The sequence below is a fragment of the Salvia splendens genome, chromosome 7, assembly GCF_004379255.2.
Source record: "Salvia splendens isolate huo1 chromosome 7, SspV2, whole genome shotgun sequence".
Taxonomy (NCBI): domain Eukaryota; kingdom Viridiplantae; phylum Streptophyta; class Magnoliopsida; order Lamiales; family Lamiaceae; genus Salvia; species Salvia splendens.
Window position 1 is genome coordinate 19,942,495 of NC_056038.1, and position 16,635 is coordinate 19,959,129.

At 45.8% G+C, this 16,635-nt stretch overlaps 2 long non-coding RNA genes across 2 annotated transcripts; both read right to left on the bottom strand.

Annotated features, from left to right (window-relative positions):
* Positions 1-12,689: 12,689 nt before the first annotated feature.
* LOC121811561 lies at positions 12,690-13,817 on the bottom strand. Its single transcript, XR_006052707.1, has 2 exons — positions 13,560-13,817; positions 12,690-13,283 (listed from the first exon to the last, which is right to left on the bottom strand). It is a non-coding gene; the product is annotated as an uncharacterized LOC121811561 (long non-coding RNA).
* A 1,244-nt stretch (positions 13,818-15,061) lies between these two features.
* On the bottom strand, positions 15,062-15,678 carry LOC121811573. Its single transcript, XR_006052721.1, has 2 exons — positions 15,413-15,678; positions 15,062-15,339 (listed from the first exon to the last, which is right to left on the bottom strand). It is a non-coding gene; the product is annotated as an uncharacterized LOC121811573 (long non-coding RNA).
* Between the last annotated feature and the right edge of the window lie 957 nt (positions 15,679-16,635).

A 16,635-nucleotide genomic window follows, 5' to 3' on the forward strand; every position in this document is an offset into this window, starting at 1 on the left:
AGTTAGCCGAAATGTAGCAGTTATTCTTCTTGCTTTCTTGATTCTTCTTGTAGTTAGTTAGTAGCAGTTGCTACTTGATTGTAGAGCTTTAAATAGCTCAAAACCATGTACGTAGTTAGAAGTGAAAATCAATAAAGAGTTTTCAAGTTTTCTCTCCAAGATTACCATCTTCGATACTCTAAGTGTGAGTGTGTGTTCTTCTGCATTGTGAGTGATCATACAACTGTGAGTGTGTGTGTGATTCACCTGAGTGTGTGAAAGTCTTGTGCGTATTGAATCCCAACAAGTGGCGCCGTCTGTGGGAAGGGGATATTGAAGCTGATTTGCAAAGGATCAAACGGTTTCAGAGATGGCAGCAAGGCTTGATGCAGAAAAGTTCACAGGCAAGAATGATTATAGCCTGTGGAAGATGAAGATGAAGGCGGTCTTGATTCAACAAGGCTTGGCCGCAGTTCTTGCAAATACAGAAGAGAAAGGAAAGGCTCCAATGCTTGATGATAAAGCTCAGGCAAAGATGGAGGGTTCCACTATGTCTCCAGGCAAGTCCGCAGCCGAGCGGAATTGTAAGTTAGAGAGAGACGCTCTCCCTTCTCTCTAGAATCCCCCACCACGTTTTGAGTTCCCACATCGCCGCCCACCCCATTCTCGCTCGGCTCACCACTGTCGACGGTCCCCCTCACGCCCCCGCTCCACCAGCCACCCACCATCCTCCCGACCTCGGATTCTCACCAACCAACCACTCCCTTGGCTAAGGCACGAACAAAGCTCCGGAGCGGCTGGTGACTCGACTCATTCTCTCGATCATGCCGGAGCGCCTGCCGGATCCCCCCCCGGAGTCAGAAGAACCGCGCACCATCTCGGACCAGCTAATGGTCCTCCGGCCGGCCGAGGACCCTCTCTCGGACCAGCCAATGAATTTCACGTCGGAGGAGTCTCCCTCCATAATTTTTCCCTGCAGGAAAGTGGCGAGGAAAACTTTGAAAATGAAGGTGAAGGCACGGAAAAGTACACCAGCCCCTCCCATCAAAGGCACTGGTCGGAAAAGGTTCGTACCCTCACCGATGCCGGAGGACAAGCAACTTAGGAAGAAGATTGATTTCGGGGCCGAAGGGAGCTCGCCGGTCGGAAGCCCAAAATGCAAAGGCCCCATCTTCCCGACGTCGATGGAGCCCTCCCCTAATCTCAACGGTGAAGATGAAGCTAAGATTAATGAAGAACTTGCCGGCGCCAGAACTGTTGACAACGCTCCGGCCGATGACCTTGCGGCCGGCGCAAACGCGGGGACTGGTGACGGAGGAGAGCACAACCCCCCACATGATGGCTGCTCGGAGAGAGATGGCTCTAGCATGGGTCAAAAGGCCTGGGTGGACGCGCTAGTCAACTTGCCCGAAATGGGCACAACAACAAAATCACTTTCCGAAAGTTCCTTGGCGCCTTGCCACTTCGGAACACCACGTGATGCTGGCCCCAATGCATCCGTTGAGCCCCCAAAACAACAAAAATCTAGCTCCTTTTTGCAGCAACCCAACTTTCCCGAATTGGCTTGGAGACCAAAACCTCCTTCCGAAAGTGGGCTAACTCCTTTCCGTCCCAAGAGCTCACGTGAGACGATTGTCGTGGAGGCCCCAACGCAACCAACAAAGGCCGAAATCATCCACTTAGCCGCCTTGGACTCGGCGGAGATGCTAGACACATTGGTTGCGCAACCTCTCATTACGGCCGGCCACAATCCACTGGAGTTCCCCCTAAACCCTTCGGGATGCATGCAAAGTGTCACACACACACCTCGGGATGGAAATGGACCCTCTCTTGAGGACTTTCCCCCTCTCGAACGAGGACGAACTAGCAAGCTCCGAGCTACGTTTGAGGCTAGTTCGGAACATTATAGTGCGGAGTTCGGCCAGCCGCGACCGAAGTCGAACCCTAACGTCTACCGAGAAAAGCCTTTTATCGAGACGATGAACAAGGCCACGCCTAGTGCCGAGATGGTTGCAGTGACAAGAGACACACCAACACCCAACGATACGCCTATGGATGATGCCGAACAGACCCTCACCGAGAAGGAAAAAGTCGAGAAGATCCACACCGAGAAAGAAAAAGCCGAAAAGCCGAGAATGGAAAAGCCGAGAAGGGCACACAACGGCAACGTAGGTGCCGAGAAGATCCACACCGAGAATGGAGAAGCCGAACTCAACAATCCGAAGAGAAATGGAAACACACCTAAGTCCGCGACGGATGCCGCAACACAAGGGCTGAATGTAGTTAATCAACTTGGGGGGGTAGAAGCTACACTGGGGCCCTCGCCGTGGCCGAAATCGATGGCGGACTTGCTTAGGGGTACCCCGTCGGGCTCGGCGAGTAACACTCTACAAGGCCGGGGTGAAGGCGCCGCAAGCCACCCCGGTCGGCCGAAAACGATGGCGGACATGCTCAAAGGCTCGACTGACCCTACCGGCCCCCAAGCCTTTGAACCGGATAAGCTCCAGAACATTGGATTTGCTTCAGTGTCCGACGGCATCCCGGCCATTTACTTCTCCGGAGCGGAAACTCAAAAGCTTGCTGAGAGCATGGGACACGCCATTGTGGGTAAGTTTTCTCACTCTATCCCTACGGGACTGCAAATCCAAAAGACCCTCGACAATATTAAACTTCGGTGTGGATTTAGTTGGAAGTACATTAATGCTAAACATATTCTCATTCAATGCGAGGACTTGGCGGACTATGCCCGAATCCTTGGAGGCCCAAGGGGTACGCCCGTTTGGCTCATTGACCGACACCCGATGAGGGTCTTCAAATGGTCCCCGGACTTTGATGCTTACTGCGAGTCCCCCATTGCGGCAATCTGGTGCAACCTAATTGGCCTCCCCATTCACCTTTTCGACCAATCCGCCTTATTCGCCATCGGCAAGCTTCTCGGCAATCCAATACAAATTGATCGAGCCACGGCAAACAAGACTCGGCTTTCATTTGCCCGAATCTGCGTCGAGATAGACATCACAAAACCACCTACCGAAGAGATAATCCTCGATCTTGGTGGGCGAGAAACGGTGCAGCGAGTCCGATGGGACAAGATACCATCATATTGCCGAGAATGCAAACATGTCGGCCATGCAAGTGAGGTGTGCTATGCGACGGGCAAGAAGGAACGGCCGTCAAAGAGAAACTACCACAACGGCCCGCCAAAACAGCCACAACCCGAGAGACAGACCGAGAAGGGGAAGCAAGATATGGGGAAGAATGCCTCCAGCTCCAACGAATGGAAACATCAGGGGAAGAAGCAAGGCAAGGCCGGTGATCGACCAAACAATAACAAAACAAATGGGGAGGACTCCGGTGATACTTCCTGGGAGGGACCGAACTCCAAGGGTGACTCTACTTTGGGGAGCGGACCGAGCTCCGGAACTCAGAATGCCGGGCTTATTGCCGGGATCGAGATTGGGAAGTCCCCACCGAACCGGGGGAATCCATTGCATCCCACCACCGAACCACCAACACCACGTGGGAACATGGACGTGGAGTGGGGCTCCCCCATTGCGAGGAGCTTGGTCTCACCAGTTCGGCGAGGGAATCCGAGAGGAGGCGCGCGCCATGCTTTGACAAGGGGGCGTGGGTTCTTCTCGGCAAAGAACCACATGAGCACTAACCAATATTATACTCTCATGGAGAACGGAGAATTTGATGTTGAGAATTGTGGGGATGCGGACGAAGACCTTATGGAATTGCATGTGGGGGCCGAGAAGTTAGGAGGCAACAGTTCGGCCGAGGACGCCGAGGAGGTCGCTCCGAACAAAGAGCAACACCGTACTGACTATCAAGGAGGGCCTTCAACCTCTTTGGGTACGCACCCTTCTTGTTAATAATGTCGTACAATCTCATGTTTTGGAACGTGAGGGGGATCGCGAATGCGCCCACTCAAAACGTTCTGAAAAGACTAATTGGTTGTCATAATGTTTTATTTCTTGCAATAATGGAACCGCTCACACAACCGGACCCGGACCGTTTCTCTAAGGCCTTGGGGCTGTCCTTCATTGGTTCGAACATGAACGAGAAGATTTGGATGTTTGCGGAAGAGGGGTCCACTTTTGATATTGAGGTTGACTCGGAACAAATTCTCCACGGGTACCTCAAATCCCACCGCCTTGCTAGGCCGGTGGCCATCTCAGCCGTGTACGCCAAATGTACAAGGGCTGAAAGACATCACCTATGGGACAAGATGAGAGAGATTGCCGGGCCTCTTGAGGGAACACCTTGGATCATCGGTGGCGATTTCAACACCATGCTATCTCATCAAGACAGAGTTGGAAGTGATACCAACCGGCAAGCCGAGATGGTAGATTTTGCGGAGGCAACGGAAGATTGTAGGCTGCTTGACCCTGGTTTTGATGGAGCGGCATTCACTTGGGCCAAGAATGGCCTTTTTGAAAGGTTGGATAGAGTGCTTGTCAGCGAGGATTGGACTAAGACCTTCGAGGCTACTCGGGTTACGAACCTCCCCCGGATTGCCTCGGACCATGGACCAATTCTTGTCAGGTGCACGAAGATGAACACATCCGCTGGAGCCAAGGCTTTCAGGTTCCAGAACATGTGGATCCGACATGAAGGATTCATGGCCGTAGTGCAAAAAGCATGGGAGGAGCCCACGGGGGCGGGTGGAATCCTAAACATTCAAATCAAGCAGGCCAGAGTTAAAAAGGCCCTTAAGGAGTGGAACAAAGAGGTTTTTGGAAACATTCATGCTAATCTAAAAGAAAAGGAGGAAGAAATTGCTTTGGCCCAATCTTGTTTCGAAGCAAGGCCGACCCCGGATCACAGGACAGCGATCAACAAACACATTGCCGAGTACATCCTTTTGCTGAAAATGGAAGAAGATTTTTGGCGACAGAAGGCAGCTCTGAGGTGGCTTGCCGAGGGAGACAAAAATACCCGGTTCTACCAAAGCTGGGTGAAACAAAAGAGGGTTCGTCTCCGCATCCATTCAATACGTGTCAATGGGCAGGAGCTCACCGAGGAAGCCGAGATTAAAAAGTCCGCAGTGGAGTTCTTCCAACAACTCCTTGCCCCCAACAATCCGACACTTGAAGATCCAGACCTCGACCTAATCCAGCAGGTCCACTCAGCCGAGCAGTTCGCTGACATCGCAGATGCTCCAAGTGCGGACGAGGTCAGGAGTGCCACCTTTTGCATTTCCGGAGATAGTGCACCCGGACCCGACGGCTTCTCGGCCACCTTCTATCAAGCCTGCTGGCCTATTGTGGGACCGGAGGTAGTGGACGCAATCAGACAGTTCTTCAGAGGGGCCTTCCTGCCGAGGAGCATCACGGCCACAAGCATAGTCCTTATCCCAAAGAAGGCTTCGCCGGAATCATGGACCGACTACCGACCCATCAGTCTCTGCAATGTTTTAAACAAGATCATTACCAAGGTACTCACCTCTCGACTCTCTCCTTTCCTCCCACAGGTCATCTCCCCAAACCAAAGTGGGTTTGTCAAAGGTCGGCTCCTTAACGACAACGCACTTCTGGCTCAAGAGATGTTCCATGAGCTTGCTAGATGCTCCCCAGCGCCTAATGTGGCAGTAAAGATTGACATGGCTAAAGCCTATGATAGGGTCCAATGGCCATTCCTCTTCAAAGTTTTACGCCGTATGGGTTTCCCGGATTCATGGATTTCACTTATGGAGAGGTGTATTGGGTGTTGCTGGTTCTCGGTCCTTGTTAACGGGGCACCCTCGGGCTTCTTTAGATCATCTCGAGGACTTCGGCAAGGAGACCCGATCTCCCCTGCTCTGTTCGTAATCGCGGCGGACTACCTGTCCCGAGCATTAGATAAGCTCATCCTCGGCCAAAAGGACATGACGTTCAAAGCCTCCCGGAGATGCATGGAGATCAGCCATCTAGCCTATGCGGACGACATTATCATCTTCACTCAAGCGGCGGCAAATCCTATGCGCCGGCTAAGAGCCTGTCTCGAAAAATATGAAAGAGTCTCCGGCCAACAAGTCAGCCTCGCCAAGAGTAATTTCTATATTGCCGAGGCCCATGAACACTGGGCAAACTCGATCCAGGCGGAAGGAGGCTTCTCTAGAGGGGCCTTTCCTTTTCTCTATCTCGGTGTCCCTATCTACCGTGGTGTCAAGCGCACGGACATGTTCCTCTTTCTACGGGAAAAGATTGCAAGAAGGATCTCAGGATGGGCACACCGTCACCTATCCTTTGGAGGAAGGCTTACGTTGATTAAGAGCACTCTTGAAGCGATCCCCTTGCACATCTTTCAAGCCGTCGAGCCCACGGCCGGTACCCTCAAGCAACTTGATCAACAAATGGCCCGATTCTTTTGGGGGTCTACGAATGAAAAGAAGCGGACCCATTGGATTGGATGGGAACAAATGTGCCGGCCCACTGATGAAGGAGGCCTTGGGATCCGAAAAACTATGGAGGTCCTCCACGCTTTCAATATCAAACTGTGGTGGCGATTTCGGGAGCAAAACTCCCTTTGGGCAAGATACATGATGGCAAAATATTGCTCCAACTCCACACCGCTCACCTTGAGATTGCCGAGCAGGAGTAGCCCTACGTGGAGAAGGCTCTCAAGAGCATGGCCCCTCGCGCAACCGCACATGAGATGGCTAGTGGGACAAGGGGACATCTACTTCTGGGATGACATTTGGCTTGGCAATAGCCCTCTGAGGGAACTTAGCCTTGATGATAGGGGAAGACCAACCACCCGGGTCTCGGAGTTCATTACAAATGGTGGTTGGGATGTGCCCAAGCTTCAACTCCTTCACAATCAGGCCGGCCTCCCTCAGCATGTTATCGATGGCATCATTAATACACCGATCCTCCATGACGAACAGGATATCCCGAGGTGGAACCTCTCTAAGCATGGGGAATTCACGGTGGCTTCGACATGGGACACACTTCGAGGACGAAACCCGATCATCCATGGTTTGGGGGACGTTTGGAAGGTAGGCCTCACCAACTCAATAGCCATCTTTATCTGGAGGCTTCTCTCCAATCGGGTGCCGGTTGACACGAAACTTCAGTGGCGGGAGATTGAGCTAGCTTCTAAGTGCCAATGCTGCCCCCACAGACCGAACACTGAGTCACTCCAACACCTCTTCATCCAGGGATATGGAGCTCGCAGAGTATGGAGTGAGTTCGACGGCTGGTTCACAGGCCCGTTCCCACGCATCCATATCAATGACACAATCCCTACGAGAATCGAAGTGTGGGCGCGAAGGTGCCAACAGCCGAACAAGAAACATCTTAGCCGAGCCACTCCATACCTCATCCTTTGGTTTATTTGGTCGGAGAGAAACAGGAGCCGCCACCAAGGCACACAGTTTAAACCACAAAACGTGGTATGGCAGGTCCACATGTTCATTCGAAATGCTATGTCTAATGGAAGCTTGAAGCCGAAACATTGGAAGGGAGTTAAACTTGGAATCAATATTCCTCAACAAGCGGCGGCAATCAGGGCGCTACCCCTAGCCATGGCAATCAAATGGAACCCCCCGGATCAGACGTGGATAAAGCTCAACACGGATGGCTCCTATAATGAAGCGAACGGCAGTACAGGGGCTGGCGGGATTATTCGAGACCACTCGGGTAAGATGCTCGTCGCCGTCAGCACACCCCTTGAAGCCCACTCGGCGTTAGAAGCGGAGCTGTTGGCCATGATCCACGGGCTAAATATAGCCAAGGAATACGGCCTACCAATCTGGATTGAGTCAGATGCAGAGCAAGCAATCAAATTGGTCAATGGGACGGGATGGGGGCCGGCACTCGCTCGGCAAGCGGTGGCGCAACTAACCATTCTCAAACGCCAACTCAAATTCCGAGCCACCTTCATACACAGGGAGGGGAACAAAGCGGCGGACTTCCTTGCGAAAATGGGGCTAGTCCAAGACAGTGGCCTACGAATGCACTACAACTCAGCACCGAGAGAACTATTGGACTTGGTTAGATTGGACGAGATGGGAGTGTCGCACATCCGAAACCTAGACGGGGACGGGCATCAAAGTTGATCATGAGACGACGGGAGACAATAGTGACTAGCTTTGTGGTTAATTGTTTTTTGGAAAGGAGTATGATGAGGTCCGAACCTTGTGGGATCGGACCGCATACTACTCTTGATTTTGTTACGGCACACCACTTTTGGGTGTGGCCACGCCTTGTAATTATCTCTTGTGGAAATATAGGGATGAGGGACCCACGAACCCTCCACCGTAGAGGTGTTTGATTAAAAAAAAAAAAAAAAAAAAAAAAAAAAAAAAAAAAAAAAAAAAAAAGGCAAAGATGGAGGAGATGCAGCTCAAGGCACATTCTGCAGTGATTCTGTGCCTTGGAGATAAGGTCTTGAGGGAAGTTCAAGAAGCCAAGACTGCGGTGGAGATCTTGAACAGGTTAGATGAAGTTTACCTGGCAAAATCTTTGGCTAACCGGCTGTATCTCAAGAAGAGGCTCTATGCCTATAGTTTTTCTGGTGAAAAATCTATCATAGAGCAGTTGGAGGAGTTCAATAAGATCATTGATGATCTGGGCTCTGTGGATGTTAAAATTTCAGATGAAGACAAGGCCATTCTTACATTGAATGCCTTGCCTAGCTCGTATGACCAGTTGAGTGATGCAATTATCTATGGCAGAGATAAGCCTATCACCTATGCAGAAGTCTACTCGGCCTTGATGGCTAAGGAACTCCAGAAGACTACCAGCAGAAGCTCTGCAAGCTCCAATGTTCAAACTGCAGAGGCCTTGAATGTGAAGAAGTTCAAAAAGCAGAACTTCAAGAAAAAGTTTGAGGGCTCTAAACCCTCAAGTTCTGATGCTCAGAAGGAAACCAGAGCATGTTTTTGGTGCAAGAAACCAGGGCACTTGAAGAAGGACTGCCATGCCTGGAAGAGAAAACTAGCCTCTGAGGGCCACAACACTTCTGATTGTGTAGAGAGTACTGATCCCCCTGCTCAACTCATGAATGTAAGTGATAATGGTATCAGTCACAGGTGGATAATGGACTCAGGGTGGAAGCCATATGTGCCCCAACAAATCTTGGTTTCATGATCTTCAGGAAGCATCAGGGACTGTAGTTCTTGGAAATAACCATGTGTGTCAGATCAAAGGGATAGGGAAAGTGAAGCTAAGTTTGCAAGATGGCTCTATAAAGATCCTAACTGGGGTGAGGTATATTCCGGAAGTGAAAAGAAATCTCATCTCATTGGGAATGCTGGAGGAGAAAGGGTTCACCATATTGATGAGTCAGGGAAAGATGCTTGTGAAATCTGGGAATGCAGTGATGATGGAGGCTGACAGAGAGCACATTCTCTATTATCTGAAGGCTAAGGCTGTTGATGGAGAAAGCAATGCAGTGTCAGATGATTCCATAATGCTATGGCACAAGAGATTGGGCCATCCAGCAGAAGGAAGCCTGAAAGAACTCATCAAGAAGGGCCTGATCTCTGGAGATTTCAACAAGATGGACCCCTGTGAGCAGTGTATACTTGGAAAAGCAAAGAAGGCACCCTATCCTACAGGTATTCACTCTTCTACAGCCCCATTAGACTACATACACAGTGATCTCTGGGGCCCTTCACCTGTAAGCTCAATTGGTGGTGGGAAATACTACCTTGCTATTATTGATGACTACACTAGGAAACTGTGGGTGTACATACTGAAAGAAAAATCAGAGACATTCACAAAATTCAAGATATGGTGTAAAGAGGTGGAGCTAGAGAAGGGAAGGAGTGTTAAATGCCTAAGAACTGACAATGGCTTGGAATTCTTGTCTACTGAGTTTGATCTGTTTTGCAAAGAGAAGGGTATGAAGAGGCACCGCACTGTTCCTGGTAACCCCCAGCAAAATGGTGTTGTGGAGAGGATGAATAGGACTATCCTAGAGAGAGTAAGGTGCTTGTTACTCAGTTCTGGTCTGAGCAACAGATTTTGGGGAGAGGCTGTGTATACAGCAGCCTATCTCATAAATAAGTGTCCATCTACTGCCCTTAAGTCTGAAACTCCTGATTACATGTGGTATGGAGCCCATAGTGACTACTCAAAATACAAGGTGTTTGGGTGTGCAGCCTATGCTCATGCTAGGCAAAGTAAGCTTGAGGCTAGGGCTCTAAAATGCATATTGCTGGGGTATCAGAGGGGTGTTAAGGGGTATAGGCTCTGGTGCATTGAGCCTGGTAGGCAGAAGGTGGTGGTGAGTAGGGATGTTGTGTTCTTGGAGGATCAGATGCCATACTTAAAAAGGAAGCTGGACTCCAATGAAGTTGAGAGTGATTTCCTCAAGGTGGAGCCAGTGGGACTTTGCCAAGGAGCAGGTGGAGCCTCTGACTCAGAAAGTGAGTCTGAACCAGAGGATGATGGTGCTCTAGCTCGAGGTAGAAAAATTGATGAGCCTACAGCAGATTCTGCCAGAGAGTACCAGATAGCAAGAGATAGAGGCAGAAGAAATACAAGACCACCTGAAAGGTTTTCTGATGTGGTCTACTATGCACTTTGTGCTGCTGAGGGCATTGATATTGCAGATCCTCTCACATATAAAGAAGCCATGAAGAGTAAAGACAGAGAAAGGTGGATTGAAGCCATGAATGAGGAAATGGAATCTTTACTCAAGAACAAAACATGGATTTTGGTGGATAAATCCAGACTGACTACAGATGGAAAAGAAAGGAGGCTGATCAGTTGTAAGTGGTTGTTTAAGAAAAAGATTGAGACCACTGATAAAGATAGAATCAGATTCAAGGCAAGGCTGGTGGCTAGGGGCTTCACACAGCAAGAAGGAATTGATTTCAATGAAGTATTTGCTCCAGTTGTTAAGCACACTTCGATTAGGATCTTGTTGGCAGTTGTGAACCAACTAGACTGGGAGCTACAACAGCTTGATGTGAAGACAGCCTTCCTCAATGGGGATCTAGAGGAGACTATCTTTATGGAACAGCCAGAGGGCTATGTGAAGACTGGAGAAGAAGGCAAGGTGTGCCTGCTACAGAAAAGTCTTTATGGACTTAAGCAAAGTCCTAGACAGTGGAATAAGAAGTTTGATGCACAGATGAAGAAGATTGGCTTCTCCAAGTCAGAATATGATGATTGTATTTACATCAAGAAGGCAGGCAGGACTCCCATTGCCTACCTATTACTCTATGTGGATGATATGCTACTTGCAGGCCCTTCTATGACAGAAATTCAGAAAGTTAAACAAGATCTGAAGTCGAGCTTTGAAATGAAGGATCTAGGAGAGTCAAGGAAGATCCTAGGCATACATATTCAGAGAGATAGAGGCTGCAAGAAGCTGTGGATGCTGCAAACTGATTATATTGATCAATGTTTGTGCAAGAACTGAGATGAGCCCTCAGGTGGAGAATTGTAATAATGGAGTACTCATTTCAGTTGGAAGAAGCTCGGCCAGAAAGGAGTTCGGTAAGCTCGGCTTACCGAGCTGGAACTAGCTTGGAACTAGCAGAAGAAGAAGAAGGAAGCTCGGCTTTGAGCTCGGCTTTGAGTTCGGCTTTGAGCCGAGAAGACAGTTGGTCTTGAGCCGAGAAGCAAAGGAGTTCGGTTTGTGTACCGAGAAAGGAGTTCGGTTTGTGAACCGAGAAGGGAGCTCGGTTGTGAGCCGAAGAGAGTGCTCGGTTGTGAGCCGAAAAGAAAGTTCGGTCTTGAGTCAAGAATAGAGTTCGTCTTGAGCCGAAAAAGAAGAAGCAACAGTTCGGTCTTGAACCGAGAAGGAAGTTCGGCCTAGAGAAACTAGCCGTTGGTGCAGCAGTTAGTTAGCCGAAATGTAGCAGTTATTCTTCTTGCTTTCTTGATTCTTCTTGTAGTTAGTTAGTAGCAGTTGCTACTTGATTGTAGAGCTTTAAATAGCTCAAAACCATGTACGTAGTTAGAAGTGAAAATCAATAAAGAGTTTTCAAGTTTTCTCTCCAAGATTACCATCTTCGATACTCTAAGTGTGAGTGTGTGTTCTTCTGCATTGTGAGTGATCATACAACTGTGAGTGTGTGTGTGATTCACCTGAGTGTGTGAAAGTCTTGTGCGTATTGAATCCCAACATTTTAACTGAGAGATCACTGGGCATTACTCAAAACGGTAGACCTTAAATTCATAGTACCAATTCTCCAAGTCTGGAAGTATATAATAGGCTTTGTGAACGATTTTCCATTTGTCCCATTATTGCCAACACTAGAATGTCTTTCTCTCTACAAAATAAAAGTACAAAGAATCCTATTATAAAAATGATTCTAGTGAAATTACTAAAGACAAAAGCAAGATCATCTTTACTTTTCCATATGTTTTGTGTAACAATGTAAACAGACCAGTAGAGAACCAAAACACAAGATGCCAGCATGGAATATATGTGTAAAAGTTCTAGAACATCATTTTCTATCCTATCTTGCTTTATCACCAACCAATTATGGTCCCATGGACATCATCTGCTAGTCCGTCATGCTCCATGGTAGGTTCAAGGAATTACTTTAACATATTGCTCTTGAATTAGAATTTACCGCCTTCCTTTGATTTAGTAGTATGATCCACAAACAAGTTGTACTACACACCTAACCGATGCTGACTAATACTACAAAATAAGCAGAAATGAGAATATTTTACAGGTAAAAGAATGGATTGGGTGGACACATGAAAGATTAATGCATACATTTCTCATGAAGAAGCACAGAGGATAAGAGAATAGATGCTAAGACCGTAGCATTTATGATTATTAATTGCTACCATTGCCACTGTTATCATATGCCACTTGTGCATGCATGTGAAGGTTTTCTGGCATGCCATACAAAAATGGATCACTACAATACAAGGTCAATAACTGATACTTGTTTCACTTAATAATACAAATGATTAAAAGAGCAGCAAATATGTTTGCTGCGAACGAGGGGAATGATCCATTTGGCTAATTATCCCCATCAAGGAAATGAAAAATAATTAGCAAGCAGTTTAGGGGTAACAGCGGAAATCCCAGCGCACCTCATCATGACCCAATTTAAGGAGGTTGGTTCCAAAGTTGATTGCTATGCTGCCGAAAAGGTTGATGAAGGCTCCAACAACCCACTCCCCCATTGATAAGTGCAGGGTTGAAGACAGTTCAAATAAAGTAGGAAACCGTGACACTATTCAGCCACATTCATCACAATGTCAAGTCCAAATGTTAATTGCATACACCTAGAGGGCAATTCTTTTTTTCCTTTGCAGCTTCCAGTGTTCCTCAAAGCTGCACGGCCGAGAGCTGTGTGGGAGAATAGAAACCAAAGCCGAAAGTGGTGGATGTCCCTTCACGATCAATCAAAATAGAGCAATTCAGATTCTAACCTCACCAAAAATTAATCAATGTCACATTATGTTGATCCCCGAAGGATTAACAGTTGATATTAGGGAAAGAGAAATTGAATGTGCAGCAGCTCAAATTCTAATTTCTTCAGATCCGACCTAATGCAGATTGAGAAGCAATTTGAAAAAGAAGCAGTATACATAGATTTGAAAAAGGAAAAAGCTGTAAATGAAGGAACATTGCAAAAGTAAGAAATTCAAACAGCAAAGTAAAAATACCTGATCAAAAGAGAGGGAGCGACAACAAGGATGAATCAACAAAAGTCGTAGGAAAACCGAACCTCGGGGGGTGGGGCGGGATGAGGAGAGATTATGAATTGTCTTTCCCAAAAGGATGGAGGGAGGGAGGGAGGGAGGGAGGGAGGAAGAGAGAGGGAGAGAAGGGAAGACAAATTTTGGAAGCGCAATTGAAAATTCTTGAACGGCAGCTGAAGCTGGCCGTCGTGTTTGAGGAAGAAGCGTCTGCTCTTTTTCCAATTTCTCTTTAATTTATTCAACTCCATAAATTAAGGGTCAATTTTGCGTGCCAAAGCATATACGCGACATTTTATCGCACAACCGTCTTTACAAGCGACTTTCCAACTATAAACTGTTTTTCATCATCATTTTTTAATTTATAATTATCCATGATAAATTTAATTTATGTTTTAATGAAAAAATTTAATACTATAAATTGTGAAGTTTTGGAATAACATCATTGATTAATTTTCAAATATTTAAGGTATTTTTTTAAGATGCAATTTTCTTATTTTTAATAGAGATAAACGACCACTAGTTTCCAATCCATTAACATAACACATAATACAAGAACATGACCTAACTCGTGTAACTAAATTGTGCCAATTGAGCAAACTAATCAAATCAAACCCAGCCATATTCATATTAGAACAAAATTAATTAGGATAATTAAGATCGATCAATTACTAAATAAAAGAATACATACCTTTAACTCAAGTCCAAACAACCAAACTCAAGCCTAATTGTATTGAACTCATTTAGATTTCAATCTAAACTAATCAAGTGAACGTGTTGTATTCTTCTTTCCTTCACAGTTCATCATCCGAGCAAAATAGCGGCCGTTGAATGCAATTTCACAAACTTTTTGCGTTTGTGAACCGAGCAAACACAAATTACACGTATGCATTGTTCAAAAACGATAACGGGCATATATGGTAACAAGAAAAAGATTGTACAAGGGATGTACAAACCAAAAGATAGATGCTCCATAAAACATAATGTTTTTGCAATGGCACAAGTTTGTCAGGTAAGAAGCCTAACTAATTGACCCTTAATCTCGACAATTCATCATTCTTTCCCTAAATTACAGCTCGTTGAATGCAACTTCCTTGTCCAATAAACGAATTCTTGTCTGAAATATTCATATTCACTACAAGTTTTGTCTGATTAGTAGGGCTGCTTATGTGGTTATCAGTTATGGGTTAAACCAATACCAAACCGATAGATTATCGTCGTGTAATCAATGTCTTTACACATTAATTAATAAGTTGTTAGTGATCTCAATCAGTCTGCTTATTTCTTCATATATTTTTATCCCTGAGTATGTTTTGTTAGAATATGCTTATTTGATTTTCAACTGGATTAAGAGGGAAATGGAGTTAAGCAACATGATTGGTCGAAATATCTTGACCAAGGAGGAAATAAATCAGGAAGAGAAAAAACAAAAAAAAGAACATACTTTTCTATCGTCTGTCACAATCCAATTGAAGTTTAAGAGTTGTGTATTTTATTATCAACATATAACTTAGGGAGCATTTGAATGTTTGCCCTATTAATCAAACAAAACGTCTTCTTGATGGAGAGCACAGAGCTGTAATCTATATGAATGAATGACAACAAAGCATATATATCTGCGGACAAATCAAATTTCTTTTCAACATGTTTTTCCTGACTAACCTTGCCCTATAAAATCTCAATGCCGAGCCGATTACTTTATATACTTCATCAAGGCTCCCAAAGAGCTCTCTACTCGATATATGTCCTGAAAAAAGAAAGACAAAATAGATGATAAACAGTCACTAATCAAGAATGGTTTAAAATATAATGTGGTATACCTTCAAAAAAAACTTATGAACTAGTTATAGTGAACGCATCTTGTTCGATCAACTCCCCCAGCAAGTGGTATCTATACTGCACCAATGAATTTGCATTTCTCTATGTCTAGTTTGTACATGTCTGTGTATACTAGTGATGCTAATACTTTATCAAGGCCGGTAGCGAAGCATAAAGTTCAGATAAACACTGGAAGATCCAATCGAGCAACTGTTCTCTTGGAAGTTCGAGTAGGAGTTCAGCCTAAATCACAATAAAATCAAAGATATGTGAAATATAAGCATTCCTCCCAACTTTTCAAGTTCCTTTTAACTAAAGCTCGTCGTAATTGAGACAAAGTCCTATTAACTACTTCAGTTTGTCCATCAGTTTGTGGATGACAAGTAGTAGAAAACAAGAGTTTAGTTCCCAACTTATTCCACAACACACGCCAAAAATGACTCACAAATTTAGCATTTCGATCACTCACAATTGATCTAGGAACACCATGCAAACGCACAACATCACAAAGAACATCATCTTTATAATTGCCAATTGAAAACGAAATTAGAACTCGCTTAGTCACTCGAATATCTCCACATTCATTAAGCCATTGTAGCTTGTACGGATTATGATGTTTTTCCGTTGTTAAGCTCAACTTTTCCACTATTTCAGAACTTGCAACATTTGAACAACTACCACCATCAATAATCATTATGCAAAGTTTACCTTGGACCAAACACCTTGTGTGGAAGATGTTCTCCCTTTGATGATCATCATTTCTGTTTAGCATGTTTAGAGCCCTTCGAACCACCAAAAGTTCTCCATGTTCTGGTCCAATCTCCTCCAATTGTTTACCCTCCTCCTCCTCATCATCATCTTCACGTTCACTTTCAGATTCTATCTCTCTATTTGGCTTCAAAATCATCACCCTTTTGTTTGGACATTGAGATGCAATGTGTCCAACACCTTGACAAATAAAACATTTGATATCTCTATTTCATGTAGAAGTAGAAGTAGAAATACCTTTACCCTTCTCAAATTCTTTGGACTTGGATGTCGACGCTTCATTTTGGGGTTTAGAAGCTTCCCCAAAATTGGATTTGGATGAAGTCCACTCTTTTGTCCTTGAAGAATGAGAACTTGTTGAAAAATTCTTTTGGATTGTTCCCTTCTTCTTCAATTGTCCCTCCACCTTCATGGCCATATGAACCATGTCCTCCAACTCCACATAGTGTTGAAGCTC